The sequence below is a fragment of the Urocitellus parryii genome, chromosome X, assembly GCF_045843805.1.
Source record: "Urocitellus parryii isolate mUroPar1 chromosome X, mUroPar1.hap1, whole genome shotgun sequence".
Taxonomy (NCBI): Eukaryota; Metazoa; Chordata; class Mammalia; order Rodentia; family Sciuridae; genus Urocitellus; species Urocitellus parryii.
This window is the reverse complement of record NC_135547.1, coordinates 86633244-86653722: the sequence shown is the minus strand read 5'-3', so window position 1 is coordinate 86653722 and position 20479 is coordinate 86633244. Positions and strand designations below refer to the sequence as shown.

Sequence of the window (20479 nt, the reverse complement as noted above, 5' to 3'; positions counted from 1 at the left end):
GGCCTCAAAGCTTCCCACTGCCATTGGAACTGAAGGGATGGCAGCTAAGTAACCCCCCCTTCTCCAGCGGGTACTTCCTTTCCTGACCTCTCTCCTAGTCATAGGCCTTCTGTTAATGCTTGCCCCCTGCATCATTAGATTTATTCAAGATCAGATTCAAAGGATCTCTAACCAAACCATGAACAAGCTTTTGGTACAGGACTCCCAACCCCTCACCAAAACTGGGCCATCTGGAGTCAGCATTGCCTGGCACCTCCTGACCATCACTATTGCCTCAATGACACCCCGCACCCCTAACAAGGGTCCAGATGCCACCCCTTCCCAGCAGGAAGAAGCTACAGAAGATTGGTCTATGCCCCTGTCCCTTAATGGGCCCAACAGCAAACAAAAAAATGGGGGACTATGAGGTTCTTGCTTAGCATCTGGATGGCCATCTTAAGTGACAGCCACCATCTTAAGAAAAAGTTTAGCTTTCCTGCCCAAGGGCATTTCTGAGAAAGGCTCACCACTCCCTCATACCAACCCAACCCTTAACTGCTGCATTAGGACCCACCCAGCTCTAATCCCTGAGCCTCCCCCCATAAAAGTCACAGAACTCAAGCCTGTATTGCCTCTCTCTGTCTATGAAGAGATAGCCTTTATTTGTCAGCTTTGAAAAACTCTCATATGTATCTCTGCCTGGTTTCCATCTTTCATTTCTCCCTAGCCTGTCTCCTGGTTACTCGCTTTCCTTTTGGAGACACAATTCAACTCACGATGGAAGCCTACACTCTACCACTGAGCTACACCTCTAGTCCCTAGAAAAAGTTTTTATGAACTATTATATACACATAAAAAAGTGCACTAATCTCAATTGTAGAGCTCAATGAATATTAAGAGAGCATACTTATGTAAGCAGAACCCAGATCCTGTAACAGTGGTCCACTTTATACTTTGAATATAACCCTTACTGCTCTGCCACTGGAACTTATTTTTTAAATGGACATGTTTCTTTCTCTTCCTGTCTCCCTGATCCTCTCTAATTTCTGCCCCTCTGCAGTCTCAGGGGAAACAGGATTACCTTTCTTCCCCATCCTAGGAAGTTGATTTTTTGTTGTTGGTTTTTGGGGGTACTAGGGATTGAACCCAGGGGCACTTAACCACTAAGCCACATCCCTAGCATTATTTGGTATTTTATATAGAGACAGGGTCTCACTGAGTTGCTTAGTGCCTTGCTTTTGCTGAGGCTGGCTTTGAACTTGCAATCCTCCTGCCTCAGCCCCCTGAGTCACTGGTATTATAGGCGTGTACTACCACACTCAGCTAAGCAGATTTATCTGTCCCTGAGTACACATCCACCATAGGAATAAAGTAATTCAGACTTTGGGGATGGTACCAAAGATCTCAGAAAGGACTATCTCCCAAATAAGTGAATTACAACTCCACACAGAACATGTGGAATGTAGCCTTTGAGTCACCTCTTTAACTCCTTATACCCCCACCCCCTACGTTCCTGCTGATGGGCAGAATCATAGCCTTTGGGACAGGAGTCCTCTGTGTTTCTCCTTTGCTGGCAAAGCAACAAAACTTCTTATTCATTTTTCTCAAAACTGTGTCCTCATTATTGGATTGGCCTCAGGGACAAGGATAGAGCTTTTGGCAACAATCCCAAAACAGAACAAGATTGGTCCCCCAGAAAACCTCATCCTGTGTCATCCCAGTCACTACTATCTTAAAGGTATCCCCTATATCTTAATTTCTAAGACCAAAGGTTAAGTTTGCCTCTTTTAAAACTTTATATAAATTGAATTCTACAGAATGTACTCATGCCTGGATTCTTTCATTCAACATTGCATCTTCCACGCTGTTTCATGTAGAAATAGTTTATTCATTCTCATTGTATGTTATTCCATTGTATGAATGTATTACACTTTATCTGTTTTATTGTAATTGAGCATTTGGGTAGTTTCCATTTTGTTCTATTATAGGTAGTGTTGTCATAAATATTCTTTTATGTATCTATTAATGAACATATTGTACATTTCTCTTGGCTATATATGTCCAAGTAGAATTGCTGGGCCACAGAGTACGCGTATGTTTCGTGTTTATTGCCAGTTTTCTAAGTAGTTGTAATGCTAGATGTGGTGGTGTATGTCTGTAATTCCAGTGACTCAGGAAGCTAAGGCAGGAGTGATCACAAGTTCAAGGCCAGCCTGGACAATTTACCAAGACCCTGTCTCAAAAAAATAAGGGCTAGGGATATAGCTCAGTGGTAGAGCAACCCTGGGTTCAATCCCAGTACAAAGAAAAACAAATCAAATTCAAAATGGTTGAACCATTTTATGTTCCTCCCATCAGGATTTTCTAAGTCTTTTCCATCTCAGCCATACTGGTGGAGATATAGATATATATATATATATATATATATATTCTTAGCTAGTAGTATACCTCAATGGTAGAGCATCTTTCTAGCATGCAGAAGACACTGAGTTCAATCTTCAGCACCAAAAAAGAAGTCTAGAAAAACAACTTCCTTGCTTTTTTACTGTCTTGGTTTGGTTTTGGTTTTAGTACTGGAGATTGAACCCAGGGTCACTACATCTCCTGTCCTTTTTTATTTTGAGACAGGATCTGGCTAAGTTGCTGAGGATCTCAATAAATTGCTGAGGTTGGCCTTGAACTTGTGATCCTTATAAATTAAACTCCCATATTGCTGGGGTTATAGGCATGTGTCACTATGACTAGTTTAACAGAGTTTTGGTAAACAGCAGTTCTTTTAGTGGAATCCAACTCATCTATTTATTTTATTTTTTCAATTTTTCTTCTCTTTTTTTTTTCCAAAGATTGAACCCAGAATGGTGTTCTACCACTGAGCTATATTCCAAGCCCTTTTTATTTTTTATTTTGATATAAATTCTCACTAAGTTGTCTAGGTTGTCTTCAAACTTGTGATCCTCCTGCCTCAGCCTCCCCAGCTGCATGGGTTGCATTCATGTGCCACTGTGCTCGGCTTAATATATCAATTTCTTTACTCTTATGGTTTGCATTTTTTGGTGTTCCATTTAAAAAATATCTTTGCTTATCTTGAGGTAATATTTTGAAATATTAGTTTTTTTTCTTTCCTGTATTTTACTGTTTTCCTTTTCTACTTTCCTACCAGATAGCAAACTCTGTGCTTCATTGCCTTCTAGGAAGACAGGGTCTCACTAAGATGAAAGCAGGCTAGCCTGCAAGATACTTAAATTAGTGCCACCCTCTCTGTTTCTCTGTATCTTTGTGTTGCTGGGGATATCGAGCCCAGGGCCTCATGCATGCTAGCTAAATACTCTACCACTAAACTACCCTCCCAGCCCTTTAAAAAAAAATTAGTTGTAGATGGACATGATATCTTTATTTATTTATTTTTATATGGCACTGAGGATGGAACCTAGTGCCTCACACATGCTAGGCAAGCAATTTACAACTGCAACCCCCTCCCAGTCCTTTTTAATTTTTAAAATTTTTGTAAGTTTTGAGACAGGGTCTCCCTAAATTGCCCAGGCTGGCCTTGATCTTGTGATCCTCCTGCCTGAGCCTCCTGTGTACCTGGGATTTACAGGCCTTCACCACAAGGCCTTGTTGGGGCTTCTCTTTTCTTTTTCTTTTTCTTTTTTGAGAGAGAGAGAGAGAGAATTTTTTAATATTTATTTTTTAGTTCTTGGCAGACCCAACATTTTTTTTGTTTGTATGAGGTGCAGAGGATCGAACCCAGGCCGCACGCATGCCAGGCAAGCACGCTACCACTTGAGCCACATCCCCAGCTCCGAGCTTCTCTTTTCTAAGTTCATTAAGAAGAATTGGGTTTGAAGAAGAATGGGGTTTCCATCAGATTAAAAAGAGATGTCCTTGGCTGGGGGTCCCCAGGACTGCAAACAAAGCAAAACAGACAAACAAAATTAAAGCCACTATGAAAAAAAAAAAGCCTAGGGATGTAGCTCAGTGGTAGAGTGCTTTCCTTGCATTCTGGAGGCACTGGGTTTGATCCCCAGCACTGCTAAGACAACACAAAGCAAAGAGATTTCCCTTAGATTGTAGGGTTGGGGAGAAGTCAGCTTGGACCTGGGCCTTGCTTCCCACAGCTTCCTGGTGAGACTCAAGAGAGTGATAGTTGCTTCATGAATCTGCGGGACAAGAATGCAAGGCCTGGAGTTGACAAATATTATAAGAGATCTCTGTGTTCAAGTTTGGCAGAGAAGTCACAGAAAGTCTGCCAATATAAAGATGCCACGTAAACAATGGGTGCAAATGATCCCCCTTACCACCTTCTGAAGTTTGGGCATTACTTAAGATCCCAGAACAAGTTAGGAGAGCCCCAAGAGTATAACTGTGGCCCCAGCTAAAGAAAATGTATCTACTTCGCTATATGGAAGTTTCTGAAGTTTGAGGTCCAACTGAGAAAGGGGAGCATTAAACACTATTTAAAGATGTGGACAGCAAACATTGATGGAAATTACTTGATGTGAACTGCAGTGAAAGTATAATCTTCTTAATAAATTCTAGTTTTATCCAGCATAGCTTCCTGAATGATCTAGGATTAAAATAATAACAAGGTTTAAAATGGAAGGGTTTTTTTTCTTTTTCCCTGAATTGTACTCCTTCTGTTGATCCTCTAAGGAGCTCATCAAACATTTCTTCCTCCTGTATTTTTCCTTTCTATTAATACAAAATGAATTTAATTGCTTTCTTTAGATGTAAAAAAATGCTCTTAATTTCCATAATTAAAAAGTTATAAGTACTCCTCTTTTTTTGTGGGATCCAACCCAGGACTTCATAAATTCTAGGCAAGTGCTATACCACGAACTACAGTTCCAGCCTCACATATTTTTTAAATTTAAAATAAGGTGGGGGGAGGGCTAGGGAATAATAGAGGTACTTTGGACTAAGAAGAGGGGAATGAAGGGAAGGGAGGGGTGTGGGGGTAGGAAGAAAAGTAAAATGAATAGATATTATTACCCTATGTGCATATATGAATACATGACCAGTGTGATTATACATCATGTACAACCAGAAGAATAAGAAATTGTACCTCATTTATGTATAATGTGTTAAAATGAATTCTACTATCATGTATAACTAATTAGAACAAATTTTAAAAGTTAAAAAAATAAAAAATTTAAAAAGTTTAAATTTTAAAATCAAGTAATACACACAGAAAAATATTTCTAAGTTATATTTAAGTTATAAAGCTTAATAATAAAATAAAAACCCATGATCCTACAGCTAAATTTTAAAACCAGAACATGACCATTAACTTATATTTGTTTGAAAGTATTGGCTACTACTTCCCATATAGCTAACCACTAATTTAAATTGTATGCTTATCATTTTTTAAGTTATATTGCCACTGGGCATGGTGGTACATACCTGTAATCCCAGTAACTGGGGAGGCTGAAGCAGGAGGATGGCAAAATTGTGGCCAGCCTCAACAACTTAGTGAAACCCTAAGCAATTTAGCAAAAACCTGTCCCAAAATTTAAAAAATAATAAGATAAAAAGGGCTGGGGACATAGCTCAGTGGTAAAGTACCCCTTGTGTTCAATCCACACTACCAAAAAAAGTTATATTGCCCCTGGGAATAGTGGTTCATAACTCTAATCCCAGGGCCACTCTGTCACTGAGCTACAGCCCTAGACCTTTTTATTTTGTATTTTGACACAGGGCCTAATTTGTTGAGGCCTGCCTCAAACTTGTGATCCTCTTGTCTTTGCCTCCCAAGTTGCTGGGAATATAGGTGTGTGCTGCCACACTTGACTCATCTATGTAGCCTTTTGCATCTTACTCTTAATATGTTCCCAAGATTCATCCATTTTGTTATATGGAACTTAGTCCATTCTTTTTAAAAGAATGTGCACATATAACAATTTATTTTTCTCTCAATGGATATTTAGATTGTTTGTATTTTTTATATCACAAATACTATTATTATGAACATGTCTCATAGGGCACAAATGAAAGACATTTTCCAGAACTTATATCTAAGATTGGAGTAGTAGGTTAAGAATATGGGAATGACCACCTATATTACTTAAATAATGTCAAAATGCTTCTGAAATTTGTGCTAATTTACATTCCCATCAGCAGTATTTAAATAATGTGCTTTCTATCCTTTTGCACAAGTGGACTTTCAAGCCTTTGGCATTCTAATGAGTAAAAATGTAGTGCCTCATTTAGGTCTTATTTTTCATAGTTCTTATTACTAATGCAGATGATATCCTTTCATATGTTTATATGACATTTGTGTTTTCTACTCTGTGATATGCCTGTTCTTATCCTTTGCCAGTTTTCTGTTCAGTCATTTTTTTTTCCCATTTTGATTTGTGAGCGTTCTTGATTTATATTCTGGATATCAATCTTTTTGTCAACATGTGTATTTAAAATATTATCTCCCAGATTAGAGCCTTATGATTTCACTTTAATTAAAAGACTTTATTTTTTGATACCAGGGATGATTGAAACAAGGGGCACTTAACCACTGAGCTACATCACCAGCCCTTTGCCCTTTTTATTTTGAGACAGGGTCTCACTAAGTTGCTGAGGTTGGCCTCAAACTTGTGATACCCCTGCCTCAGCCTCCCAAGTCACTGGTAATTACATGTCTTTTTTAAAAAAATATTTTAGTTATAAATGGACACAATATCTTTGTTTTTATTTATTTTTATGTGGTGCTAAGGATCGAACCCAGTGCCTCACATGTATGAGGCAAGTACTCTGCCACTGAGCCACAACCCCAGCCCTAATTACATATCTTTTAATGAATATTTAACAATAAGTAACAAACTACCTAAAGATTTAGTGGTTTAAGACAAAAAAATTCTTTTTAAATTTTTAAATCTGTTTTAATTAGTTATATATGACAGTAGAATCATTTATACACTTTGATATATCATACATAGATGGGTTATAATTTCTCATTTTTCTGAGTGTACATGTTGCAGAATCATATTGGTCATGTAGTCACATATATACATACAGTAATAATGTCTGTTTCATTCTACTATCTTATTCTACTATCTTTCCTATCCCCAGATCATCCCCTCCCCTCCACTCCCATCACTTCCCTCTACCTAATCTTTTTTTTTTTAACTTAAACAACATAAATTTATTTCTTAAAGTTCTGGAAGTAGGAAATCTGAGATCAGGGTGCCAATCACACATGTACCTAGGATAATGATGTCCATCTTTTCTACCCCCATTCCTCGTCCCTTCCCCTCACTACCCGCTGCCCAGTTCAAAGTTTCTCCATTCTTCCCTTGCATTTCCTACTCCATTATGGATCAGCATCCACATATAAGAGAAAACATTTGGCCTTTGGTTTTTTAGGACTGGCTTATTTCACTTAGCCTGATAGTTTCCAACTTCATCCGTAACCTACACATGTCATAATTATATTCTCTTTTAATGCTGAGTAATATTCCGTTGTGACCCTCTACCTAATCTGTTCTTCCCTAGTGCCCCCTGCCTTATTGTGAATTAACATCCACATATTAGAGAATTTGGGGCAGGGCAGTGATGGAGATGGGCCTTACACAGGCCTCACACATGTTAGGAAATGCTCTACTGAACTATTTCCCAGCCCCAAGAAAACAAACTTTTATTTCGCAATGTCTGTGGATCAGAATTCCAAATGTCTTTTAGCTTCTGATTCAGAATCTGTCATGCAATTGCAATTAAAGTGTTGGTTGAGGCTGGGGTCTTATCTGAAGGCTTGAATGAGGGAAAAATCCACTTACAAACTTGCTTATGTGGCAGTTGATGACCTTGGTGTCTTGTCATGAATATCTATCCATAGATTTGCCTCATGGCACACAATCAACTTCTTCTGGGGTAAGCAATCCAGAGAAAGAAATGAGAGAGAGAGAGAGAGAGAGAGAGAGAGAGAGAGAGAGAGAGAGAGAGAGAATATTCTAGATAGATGTCTCAGGCCAGCCTCAGTGTTTAGAGATACCCTCAGCAACTTAGTGAGATTCTGTCTCAAAATAGAAAAAGAAAAAAAAAAGGACTGGGAGAGTAACTCAGTGTTCAAGTGCCCTTGAGTTCAACCCCAAGGCCCCCGAATAAAAATAAATAAATAAATAAATATTTAAAATTTGTCAGGACCTTCCAGCCAGTGACTAACAGTAACAGGTGTAATTGAACAAGTTGAGTTTTTTATTCATTGCAGTAAGGGGAGAATACCCACCATGAAGAATCAAGGAGTGTGTCAGTAAGATCCTGTCAGAAATAACCTTTTACTGGATTTCAGTTTGGTGATTTGCAGTGTCTAAGAAAATGGTTGTTTGATTTAGATTGAATACTAGCAGGAAGTGGGGGACAATTCTAAATTGAATTTTTTTCAATAATCTTGTCAATAGGAAGGAGGAATATCAAGAGGATAGATCTGTAATTGTTGAAGAAGTAGCAGTCATTTATTTTGGCCAAGAAAGGGGGTGTTTGGTATTTTGTGAGTGGCAAGATGCTTAGACAAAATTATGAAATGACCTTGCTTTGTCCCATTTTATTATGGTCTCAGAGTAAACTTGTTTGAAGTTGGCATTTTGTGAGATTTTTTTACATATAAATTGGAGAATATCATAACCTAGTTGTTGAGTGTCAAGCTAGCTTCTGAATACAAGGGTTTCGTTCCTTTGTTCCTTCCTTTCTTTCTTTCATTAAACCCAAGGTTACTTTTCCACTGAGATACATCCCCAGCCCTTTTTACTTTATTTTGACATAGGTCTTGCCAAATTATTGAGGCTGGCCTTGAACTTTCGTCCTCCTGCCTCAGCCTCCGAAATTACTGGGATTACAAGTGTGTGTCTCTCCTTCCAGATATTTTTTTTATTTCTCTTTCAAAATTTTGTCTTTGTTTATAAGTTATTAATAAGCCAGAGGTTGGACTTTGTATGTGATACAGCATAAGTCTCAAAATACACTTTTTTTTTAACTTGTGTACAATCAATTGTCATATTTGCTGCCAAATCTCTAGTCACTAACCTCTTGATTTGAAAATTTAGTAAATCAGATGTGGTAGTGCATGCCTACAATTCCAGATACTTCAGAGTGGAAGATTGCAAGTTCTAGGCCAATCTGGGCAATTTGCTGAGACTCTGTTTCAAAAATAAATAGCTGAATATGGTGGTACACACCTGTAATACCAGCAGCTCAGGAGGCTGAGGCAGGAGGATGGCAAGTTCGAAGTCAGTCTCAGCTACTTAGTGAGGCCCTAAGCAATTTAGCAAGACCTTGTCTCAAAATAAAACACAAAAAAGGCTGGTGATGTGGCTCAGTGGTTAAGTGTCCCTGGATTCAATTCCTGATACCAAAATTAAATAAATAAATAAATAAATAATCTGAAGTAAAATGGGCAATAACATCTTTCTGAAGATAGTTGCTGTAATCCCAGCAACTCATGAGCCTATGGCAGGAGGATCACAAATTTGAGGTCAGCCTCAGCAAATTTGCAAGCCCCTCCCCTTTTTCATTTTTTTTAAAATTTTTAGTTGTTGATGGACATTTATTTTATTTCTTTATATGTGGTGCTGAGAATCAAACCCAGTGCCTCCACACATGCTAGGTAAGTGCTCTACCACTGAGCCACAATCCCAACTCCCCCTCCTTTTTCATTTTGAGACAGATTCTCACTAAGTTGCTTTAGGGCCTCACTAAGTTGCAGTCTTATTCAGCTGGGTTAATGACAACTCCATCCTTCCAGTTGTTCATATTAAAAGCTTAAGTGTCATCTTTGATATCTCACTTTCCTTTGCACTCTATGTCACATCCATCAAATCTTTCCAGATCCATTTTCAAAATATATCCTAAATCTGTCCACTTCTCACTATCTACATTAAGAAATATTGGGAAGGGGCCTGGGGATGTTATTCAGTGGTAGAATGCTTGCCTAGCGCTGAATTCAACTCCCAGCAACACCAAAAAATAAAAAGGAATCTTGGTTGGGGGATCATTGATTTTCTTTTCTTTTTTGTTTATTTATGTTTGTTTTTTCTATTTTCTTTTTTTAATATTTATTTTTTAGTTTTTGGCAGACACAACATCTTTGTTTGTATGTGGTGCTGAGGATCGAACCTGGGCCGCACGCATGCCAGGCGAGTGTGCTACCGCTTGAGCCACATCCCCAGCCCACCTTTTTTCTATTTTCTGTCTGCTTTTTTTTTTTTTCCATTTTTTCCCCTTCTTTCTTTTTGCATCATTGATTTAAAAAAAAAAAAAGGAAGAAGGGAGGGGGAATTTGTACTTTGCCTAATCAGAGAGCAGCATGCTTCTTGTACCTTCGGCAAATAAGCCCAGGAGTAGGGAGTGAAAAGCATTATAGTGCTTTTTGCCATTAATCATAATTGAAGTCCACAATGTAATAGGTTCACTATTAGCCTTTTCATCTATTTAATCAAAGGAAGATTTAAAAACTTCCTAGGAGCATACACACCCTTTGCCCTCTAAGGAACTGGAGAGCTTATATCTTTGTATATTTGCACACATTGTTCTCTCACCTACAATTCTCTCTTGATGGTCTAGCCAACTCTTATCTCCTCCTCAAAGCTTAGTCCAAATCTATTTTTCCTCTAATAACTATTTATTAAATGGTATCTATAGGCCAGGCTGTGCTCTGAGGCATTAGGGAGATAAATAACAATGAGATTCTGTCCATTCTCAAGTAGCTTAACAGGTTGGTAGCTGAGAAAGGAAGATAAAAGAACAGATATCACAAGGACTTACAGGTGCTAAGATAGTGGTCTCAGTGGCTATCAATACAGGCATGTCTAGTTCTACCTGAGGGCATCAGCCAAGCCTTGAAAAGATAAATAGGTGTTCACCAGCTGCAGAGGGAAGCAAAAGAAAAGATCTAAATAAGTGAAACAACCTGGTAAGTGTGGAAGAATGTTGGACCACTGAAAATGAATGGGACATTAGGATGGCAGGTTGAGAAATGAGGCAGATGAAATCTGTAGTGAGCTAAATCATAAAGAAAAGGGAATACTAGGTTAAAGAATTTCAGTTGTTTTTCCTTTTCTCCCTCTCCCTCCATTCCCCCTCCTCTCTCCTCCCCTCCTTCCCTCTCCCCGCCCTTTCATTTCTGGGGATGGAATCCAGGGCCTGCAAAGCTAAATAATGGCTCTACCACTGGGCTACACCCCCAACTCAGACCAGCTGAGAACTTTTTTATCCTGGTTGGTGAAGGAGAAGTATTCAAAAGTTTTTTTGATTACAAGTCTATGTTTATTTTTAACATTAGAGAGATAGGTTATCTTAACAATTTATTTTGTATACACATTTGCTCAAAATCAGTGAATTTCTAGGCCAGGTTCAGGGAACTGAAGGGCCTTTATAAGTACTTTATATTGTCTAGACCCAAGGTATGCTGCAAACATAGTCTGAAGTAAAATGGGAAATAACATCTTTCTGAAGATAGGCTTAGAAACTTTACCCAGTAAGTTGAGGTGTTTCCTTTCTCTGGTAACAGGGCTGACTGATAGCTGGCTGCTAGGCCACCATTTACAAGTATAGCCAGGAAAATAGGGTACAGACCTCCTAAAACAAAACCAACAAGTCCACCCGGTGCCACAGTGCAGGTTTCACAATTCAAATCACCTGTACTCAAAGGTAAACTTACAAAACCTTTGAAAGATGCAGTCACTGCCAAAAATGGGAGCACTGCCATTGGTAAGCCAGCAGCTATTCTGGCCTGTGTTACATGCAAGACACACCGAGAAAGACTGCTTGCTATTTTATTAGGCCACAGAGAGCAACATTAAATCCAATATACATGGATCCATGTTCAAGAAGATTCCTTTCTGCTCCTAGTAGTAGTTCAATTTTTCTGGCTATGATATAAAAAACTGAGTTTTCCTTTATAGTATCATGTGGTTTATGGTTTTCCATCTTGACCCTGCTGCTCTCTTCCCAATAGCCGGTACCTCCCCAGTTTTTCTAACACGCTGGGGCTTAAGACACAACCTTTACTCCGTTCCTTCCGGGGCAGCCATCTTCGGCATACCTCAAAAGTTTTATCAGAGAACTGATCTGGTCAAACTGGATGGTACAAAGATTTAATTGTGCCAGTGGTTTTCTGGAGCTGGCTCCAATCAGCTCTTAAGAAAGATGATTGTTAAAAGGTTAGGAATTTTGCAAGCTAATTGACATCTTGTTAGCTTGAAATTAATTACGATGGGGATATTTACATCAGATAAATCAGCAAATGCTGCAAATCAGAGCTTTTTTTTTATAGAGAGCCATTGTTAAACTTTACTAGGATACAGGTGGACTAGAATAAGAAAATTGAAGTGAGAGAAGCACAATAATCAAAAAGTGTCGAGATCAGAGTCTGAGGGTTAAAACAAAGGAAGGAAGGAAGAAAGAAAGAAGTCAAATTGGGGAATTAAAACAAACACAAAAAGGCAAAAGAAATTAAAAAGTCCTCTAGTTCTGCTCAAATATAAACTTATACCAACCGTGAATGAAAAAGATTTATACACCATGACCCAGTGGAACTTTTTCTAGGCATGCAAAGTTGGTTCAAAATAAGATAATAAATCATCCAGGCATGGTGACTCACACCTGTAATCCCAGTGGCTCAGGAGGCTGAGGTAAGAGGATTGTGACTTCAAAGCCAGCCTCAGCAAAAGTGAGGTGCTAAGTAACTCAGTGAGACCCTGTGTCTAAATAAAACATTAAAAAAGGGCTGAGGATGAGGTCCAGTGGTTAAGTGCCCCTGGGTTCAATCCCCAGTACCCCAAAATAAATAAAGTAAATTGATATAACTCACCAAGTCAACAAGATAAAGAAAAAATAATATGAACATATCAATTATCACAGAAAAAGCAATAGACAAAATGCAACATCCATTTATTTAAAAAACTCACAAAAGCCAGAAATAGAGAATTACTTCAACTTGATAAAGAGAAACTATCCGCCCCCTGCCATTTTATTGATGATACAGTCACCTATCATAGAAAGTCTCACAGAAACTACAAAAAAGCTAAACCAAAACAAATAAAAAATCACATTTCTATATACTAACAATAAACACACAGAAACCTAATATTAAATCCAATATTAAATATAATCATTCCAAGGAAAATTAAATAGGTTTACACTTCCAAAGTGTGTAAAAGATTGTGTGTGTGTGTATGTAGGGGGTGGTCATACTGGGTATTGAACTCAGGGGTACACTACCACTGAGTTACATACTCAGCCCCATCTCTTTTTAATTTTTTTGAGACAGGGTCTCAAAATTTCTGAGGATGGCCTTAAGCTTACAATCCTCCTGCCTCAGCCTCCAGAGTTGCTGGGATTATGGAGTGTGTGACTATGCCTGGCCTGTGCACAGGATTTGTATGCTAGGAATTATGAAATGGTGATGAAACTGGTTGTGGTGGTACTCCTGTAACCTCAGCTAATCAGGAGGCTGAGGAAGGAGGATTGAAAATTCGAGACCAGCCTTGGTAATTTAGTGAGGACCTGTCTTAAATTTAAAAGGATTTGGGACTTAGCTCAGTGGTAGAGCATTTGACTAACATTAGAGATCTGGGTTCAATCCCCAGTACCAAACACACACACACACACACACACACACACACACGTGTATAATAGAAATCCTAACATTTTACTGTGTTCATGGATTGGAAGACTCAACAAAGTAAAGATGTCAATTCTCCCAAAATTAATTATAGGTATAATGCAATTCCTATCAAACTCCCAGCATAGACAAAAACTAGTTTATTACAAAATGTACGTGAAATATATGAAAAAGTTCAAAATCATTAGCAATTAGGGAAATGCAATTCAAAATTATCCTGAGATTTCATCTCATTCCACTCAGAATGAGAGCCATCAAGAATACAAACAATCGGACTATTCCCTGAAGACCTTAAAAGAGCATGCTACAGGGATGCTGCCACATCGATGTTCATAGCAGCACAATTCACAATAGCTAGACTGTGGAACCAACCCAGATGCCCTTCAATAGATGAATGGATAAAAAAAAATGTGGCATCTATACACAATGGAGTACTATGCAGCAATAAAAAATGACAAAATCATAGAATTTGCAGGGAAATGGATGGCACTAGAGCAGATTATGCTTAGTGAAGCTAGTCAATCCCTAAAAAACAAATACTAAATGTCTTCTTTGATATAATGAGAGCAACTATGAACAGAGAGGGAGGAAGAGCAGGAAGAAAAGATTAACATTAAACAGAGACATGAGATGGGAGGGAAAGGGAGAGAAAAGGGAAATTGCATGGAAATGAAGGGAGACCCTCATTGCTATACAAAATTACATATAAGAGGTTGAGAGGGGAATGGGAAAATAAACAAGGAGAGAAATGAATTACAGTAGATGGGGTAGAGAGAGAAGATGGGAGGGGAGGGGAGGGGGGATAGTAGGGGATAGGAAAGGTAGCAGAATACAACAATTACTAATTGGGCATTATGTAAAATTGTGGATGTGTAACCGACGTGATTCTGCAATCTGCATTTGGGGTAAAATTGGGAGTTCATAACCCACTTCAATCTAATGTATGAAATATGATATGTCAAGAGCTTTGTAATGTTGTGAACAACCAATAAAAATTAAAAAAAGAAAAAAAAAGAATACAAACAATAATAAATTCTGGAGAGGATGTGGAGAAAAAGGAACACTTTTACACTGTTGGTAGGAATGTAAATTAGTATAACCACTATGGAAATCAGTATAGAGGTTCCTCAAAAGGCTAGGTGTGAAACTACCATAAGATCCAGCTATGTACTGCTCCTCAGTATTTATCCTAAAGCCATCATACTATAGTAATAAATGCATATCCATGTTATAGCAGCACAATTCACAATGGCCAAACTATGGAACCAACCTAGGTATCCATCAATGGATGAGTGAATAAAGAAAATGTGGTCTACATACACAATGGAATTTTACAGCCATAATTAAGAATGAAATTATGGCATTTGCTGATAAATGTATAGAACTGGAGACTATCATGCTAAGTGAAATAAGCCAGACCCAGAAAGTCAAAGGTTGAATGTTTTCTCTCCTATGTGGAAGGCAGTGAGGAAGAAGGAAAAGAAAGTTGTGGGGGTGGATTCCATGAAGATCTAAGGTAGAATAGTAGAATAGAGGAAAGGGACTGGGGGAGGGAGGAAGGAAGGGAAAAGAGAAATTCTGGACAAAGATATTGGCCAAATTATATTGTCATATTGTGTGCATGTACAAATATGTAATAATAAATCTCACCATATGTACAACTATAATGCACCAATAAAAATATGGAAAAATAAAAATAAAAACAAAGTATAAGTGAAATGGCACACACCATAGAAGAGCTAAACAATCTGGACAAAGAAGAATAATAATGTGGAAGGAATTGGCCTACCCAAATTCAATATCTATTGTGTAGCTACAGTAATCAGGATTCTGTGGTACTGGCAGATGGCTAAGCACACAGATCAATGGAACAGAATAGAGACCCATAAAAACATGCCTAATTTATTTTTATTTTGATGCTGAGGATGGAGCCCATGGGCTTGGAAATACTGGGCAAGGGTTCTCAAACTGGGTTGTACCCTGACAGTCCCAACTGGGTTATATATCCTCAGCCTCAGCCCTTTTTATTTTGAGACAAGTTTTCACTAAATTGCTGAGGCTGAATCTAATCACTTAATCTCAAACTTGAAATCCTCCTGCCTCAGCTTCCCAAGTCACTGGGATTACAGGCATGCACTACCAAACGAGGTCCAATTGATTTTTTTAAAGTTTTTTTTTTTTTGTAGTTGTAGATAGACTGCAAGCCTTTATGTTATTTATTTATTTTTATGTGGTGCCTAGTATCGAACCCAGTGCCTCACATGTGCTAGGCAAGTGCTTTACCACTGAGCTACAGCCCCAGGCCCTCCCCAATTTATTTTTTGAAAAAGAAGCAAAAGCCAATTCAATGGAGTGAGGATAGTTCTTCAACAAAAGAACAATTGGACACCCATAGACAAAATATGAGCCTCAACCTAAACCTTATATGAAAATTTAACTTGGAATTGATATTAAATCCCATAGATTTAAATTTAAAACATAAAACAGTAACACTTTTAGGAAAAATCAGTAGAAAATATTTGGGACCTATGGCTTGGCAGAGATCTTAGGTGACACCAAAAGCACAATACAAAAAAGAAAAAAATTGCTACATTCGAATAAAAACTGAAAAATTGCACTGGAGATGTACCTTAGTCTCAGAGTGCTTGTCTATCTCTGCAAAAACAAAACAAAGCAAGAATAGCAACAAAACTAAAAACTTTGGCCTCTGAAAGTTGCTATTTGGAGGATGAAAAGATAAGCTACAAACTGGAAAGAAATATTTCCCATCCATTTTTTTTAAAGAGAGAGTGAAGAGAGAGAGAGAGAGAGAGAGAGAGAGAGAGAGAGAGAGAGAGAGAGAATTTTAATATTGTATTTCTTAGTTTTCGGCAGACACAACATCTTTGTTGGTATGTGGTGCTGAGGATCGAACCCAGGCCGCACGCATGCCAGACGGGCGCGTTACCGCTTGAGCCACATCCCCAGCCCCTATTTCTCATCCATATATCCAACAAAGAACTAGCATCTAGAATGTGATGAAGAACTCTTCAAAAATCAACAGAAGTGGCTGAGGATGTTTCTGGGTTCAATCGCCAATACAGCAAAATAATATAATAATAATTATTATTGTTATTATTATTATTATTTCTTGGCTGGGGATGCAACTTAGTGGTATAGATAGCACTTGCCTAATTTGCAGAAGACTGAGTTCAATCCCCAGCACCCCCCAGAAAAGTGTATAAAAATATCTTCCTTACCTTTTTACTGTCTTAATACTGCAAAAAGTAAACAGTAGTTCTTTATTTCAGTGGAATCCAATTAATCAATTTCTTTCTTTTCCTTTTTGAGTGAACACCAGGGTCCCTATTACTATGCTGTATCTCCAGCCCTTTTTAAAATTTTATTTTGTGATAGGTTCTTGTTAAATTGCCCAAGCTGGCTCCAACTTGTAGTCATACTATAGTGTTGCAAATGGTACTATTAGGGGGAATTAGGCAAAGTGTACAAGAGGTTTGTCTATATTATTTCTTATAATTGCATGTTAAGCTATAATTATGTGAAAACATTTTTCAATTAGAAATTTTAAAAAAAATGAACTGGGTGGAGTAGCTCAGTGGGAAAACGTGCTTAGCATCAAATCCCTGGGCTCAATCTCCAGCATTGCTAAAATAATTAAAAACTAAATTTAATAGCAATGCTATTCTTATTATTGTGTCATAAAGTATGGACTGATCCTGATTGCTGAGCGTGATGGTGCACACCTGTAATCCCAATGGCTTGGGAGGTTGAGGCAAGAGGATCATGAGTTCAAAGCCAGCCTCAGCAAAAACAAGGTGCTAAGCAATTCACTGAGACCCTGTCTCTAAATAACATTCAAGATAGGGCTGGGGATGTGGCTCAGAGGTCAAGTGCCCCTGAGTTCAATACCTGGTACCCCAAAAAAGAGAAATATGGACTGATCTTTAACATGACAGTTCCATTTTCATTTTATGGAAACAGGTAGAAAAATGTAAGCTGAACTTTGTATTTAAGTCTCACTGTAGCTTACATTGCTAGATGAGAATGCTACCTCAGAACAAAGTAGCTTATACAAAACCTTTTAATTGAATTCAGGTTGAACGCCCTGCAGCCTTAAGCAAATGAAATCTGAACCACTGATCCTGTTGTCTTCAGAAAAAAAAAAATTTGCAACCCCATGTTTCAATTTGTAAAACCATAAGGAAGAAATGACTTTTAAAAACACTTTGCTAGTATTTCTAGGCAACTGAAGACTTTTGAACTCATAGAAATTGATAGGCCACTTATACCAGGAATGGTGCATACCTGTAATCTCAACTACTTGGGAGGCTGAGGCAGGAGGATTGCATCTTCAAGGACAGACTCAGCAATTAATGAAACACTGCTTCAAAATTTAAAAGAAAAACATAAAATGAAGGACTTGGGGTATAGCTCAGTGGTAAAGCACCCCTGGGTTTAATCTCCAGTAACAAGAAATTAACATGATTATATTTCTCAAACTACTTTAAGATAATGGGAGTCATATTGTTCTTACTAAAAGTCCAAACTAATTCCAGGTTACTGAGAGTGATGTAAGCTGTGGATGTTAAAAATTAAAAGGGTCTACCTGGGCATGGTTGCACATACCTGTAATCCCAGTGGCTCTGGAGGTTAAGGCAGGAGGTCAGCCTCAGCAATTTAGTGAGGTCCTAAGCAACTCAGCAAGACCCTGTTTTGAAAAAAATAAAAAATAAATGGCTGGGCTGGGGATGTGACATGGTGGTTAAGTGCATCTTGGTTCTATCCCTGGTACAAAAAAAAAATTAAAAGGGTCTGTCAAATAGCCAAAACGATTTGGAAAAAGAATGTAAAAGGACTCAAACTCCCTGATTTCAAAATTACTACAGAGATTCAGTAATCAAGAGAATATGTTAAAAAATACAACTAAATTAGTGAAATAGAATTAAAATTCAGAAATAAAACCATGTATCCATGATCATTTGATTTTTAACAGCAGTTCCAGGACCTTTTAATGGGAAAAACAAAAGCTTTTGTTTTCAGTGCTGGGGATGAAACCCAGGGCCTTAAACATGCTAGGCAAGTGCTCTACCACTGAGCTACACCCCCAGCCATAAGAACAGGTTTTTCAACTCTACCAAATAAATAAATAAATAAAAGTGTTGAAGATGTAGCTCAGTTGTAGAGTGCCACTAGGTTTGATCCTTCCAGTATACCAAAAAAAAAAAAAAAAAAAAAAAGAAAAACAATAAAGGTATAGTTCAGTGATGGAGCACTGGCCTAGTATGATTGAGGCCCTCCATTTAATCCTCCTCCTCTTCATCATCATCATATAATTGAATAAATTTCAAAAACCATTCATAACTCATCACCTTTGCCATATTCTGTTGGTTAGAAGTGAGTGATAGGTTTGTCATATTCTATTGATTAGAAGCAAGAGGAGATCATACAAATGCATGGATATCAGGAGTTTAGGATTCATCCTAGGGTCTGTCTGGCACAATAATTGAACAAATCAATTCAAATCTGGGTCTTTGGAGTTCAGGGCTTTTTTTCTACCTTTCCCTCTTTCATTCTTTCCTTTCTTCTCCTTCTCCTCCTCCTCCTCCTCCTTCTTCTTCCTCTTCTTCCTCTTCCTCTTCTCCTCTTCCTTCTCCTCCTCCTCCCCACCCTCCTCCTTCTACTTCTGTCCTATGCAGTGCTGGGTACCAAACCCAGAGCCTTGCCTATGCTAGGTCAAGTGGTCTACCATTGAGTTATACCACGTAGCCTGAGATTCAGGATTTTAAATAATAATTTTACTGGAGATTGAATCCAGGGATGTTTTACCACTGTGCTATATCCCTCATCCTTTTCTTTTCTTTTCTTTTCTTTTTCTTTTTTTTTTTTTTTTGAGACAGGTTCTCAATATATTGCCCAGGCTGGCCTTGAACTTGCAATCCTCCTGCTTCAACCTCAGAGTCACTGAGATTAGAAGTGTGTGACACTGCTCCTAGCTTAAATAATTTTTAAAACAAACTGTGTTTTTAATTTTTTTTTGTAGTTGTGGAGGGACAGAATACCTTTATTTGATTTGTTTATTTTTATGCAGTGCTGAGGATTAAACCCAGTGCCTCACATATGCTAGGCAAGTGCTCTGCCACTGAGCTACAGTCCCAACCCAAAACAAATTGTTTTTTTAATTAAAAAAAAAAAACAGATGAGCTCCATCTTCAACTTTGTACAACTCTGTGCACTTTTTATTTCTTTCTTTCTTTCTTTTTTTTTTTTTTTGTGTGTGTGTGCTGGGAATTGAACCCAGGGGAATTTAACACTGAGTCAAATCCCCAGCCCTTGTTAATTTTTATTTTGAGACAGGGTCTTGCTAAGTTGCTTAGGGCCTCTTTAAGTTGCTGAGGCTGGCTTTGAACTTGTGATCTCTCTGCCTCACCCTCCCAAGCCACTGGGATTACAGATATGTGCCAGCAAGCCTGGCAACTCTAGACTTCTTGCTTCCCACAAATGGATGTAAATATTCCTTGACAAGTTTTGACTTTTGATCTGGCTTTGGCTTTGCATATCCTGTAAAGATGGACATACTAGTCAGTACCTTTAAGGACCTCACCAGTCCCTTTCACTTCATCATAGAAATTGTCAAGTGATTGTTTCAGACTGAGGCACCCACTTCATTGCCTAAAAACTCAACAGTTGTTTTTTTTGAGCTATCCAATTTCATATTTTCCACTGTGTGTAGTGTTGGCAAGAGGGGAATTCCTAACCCCTGCTCACCACTAGTGGATCCTATTACAAAAGCAGAGGGGCCAGATCTTTTCTTTACCTGTCTTTATAGATACTTTTCTGAAATTTGACTCACTCTTAGGACTTTGAATTCTTACTGAATGATGCAATGATAAA

At 38.2% G+C, this 20479-nt stretch overlaps 1 pseudogene; it reads right to left on the bottom strand.

Annotated features, from left to right (window-relative positions):
* Positions 1–11294: 11294 nt before the first annotated feature.
* Positions 11295–11892, bottom strand: LOC144250751 (transmembrane protein 126A pseudogene; annotated as a pseudogene).
* Between the last annotated feature and the right edge of the window lie 8587 nt (positions 11893–20479).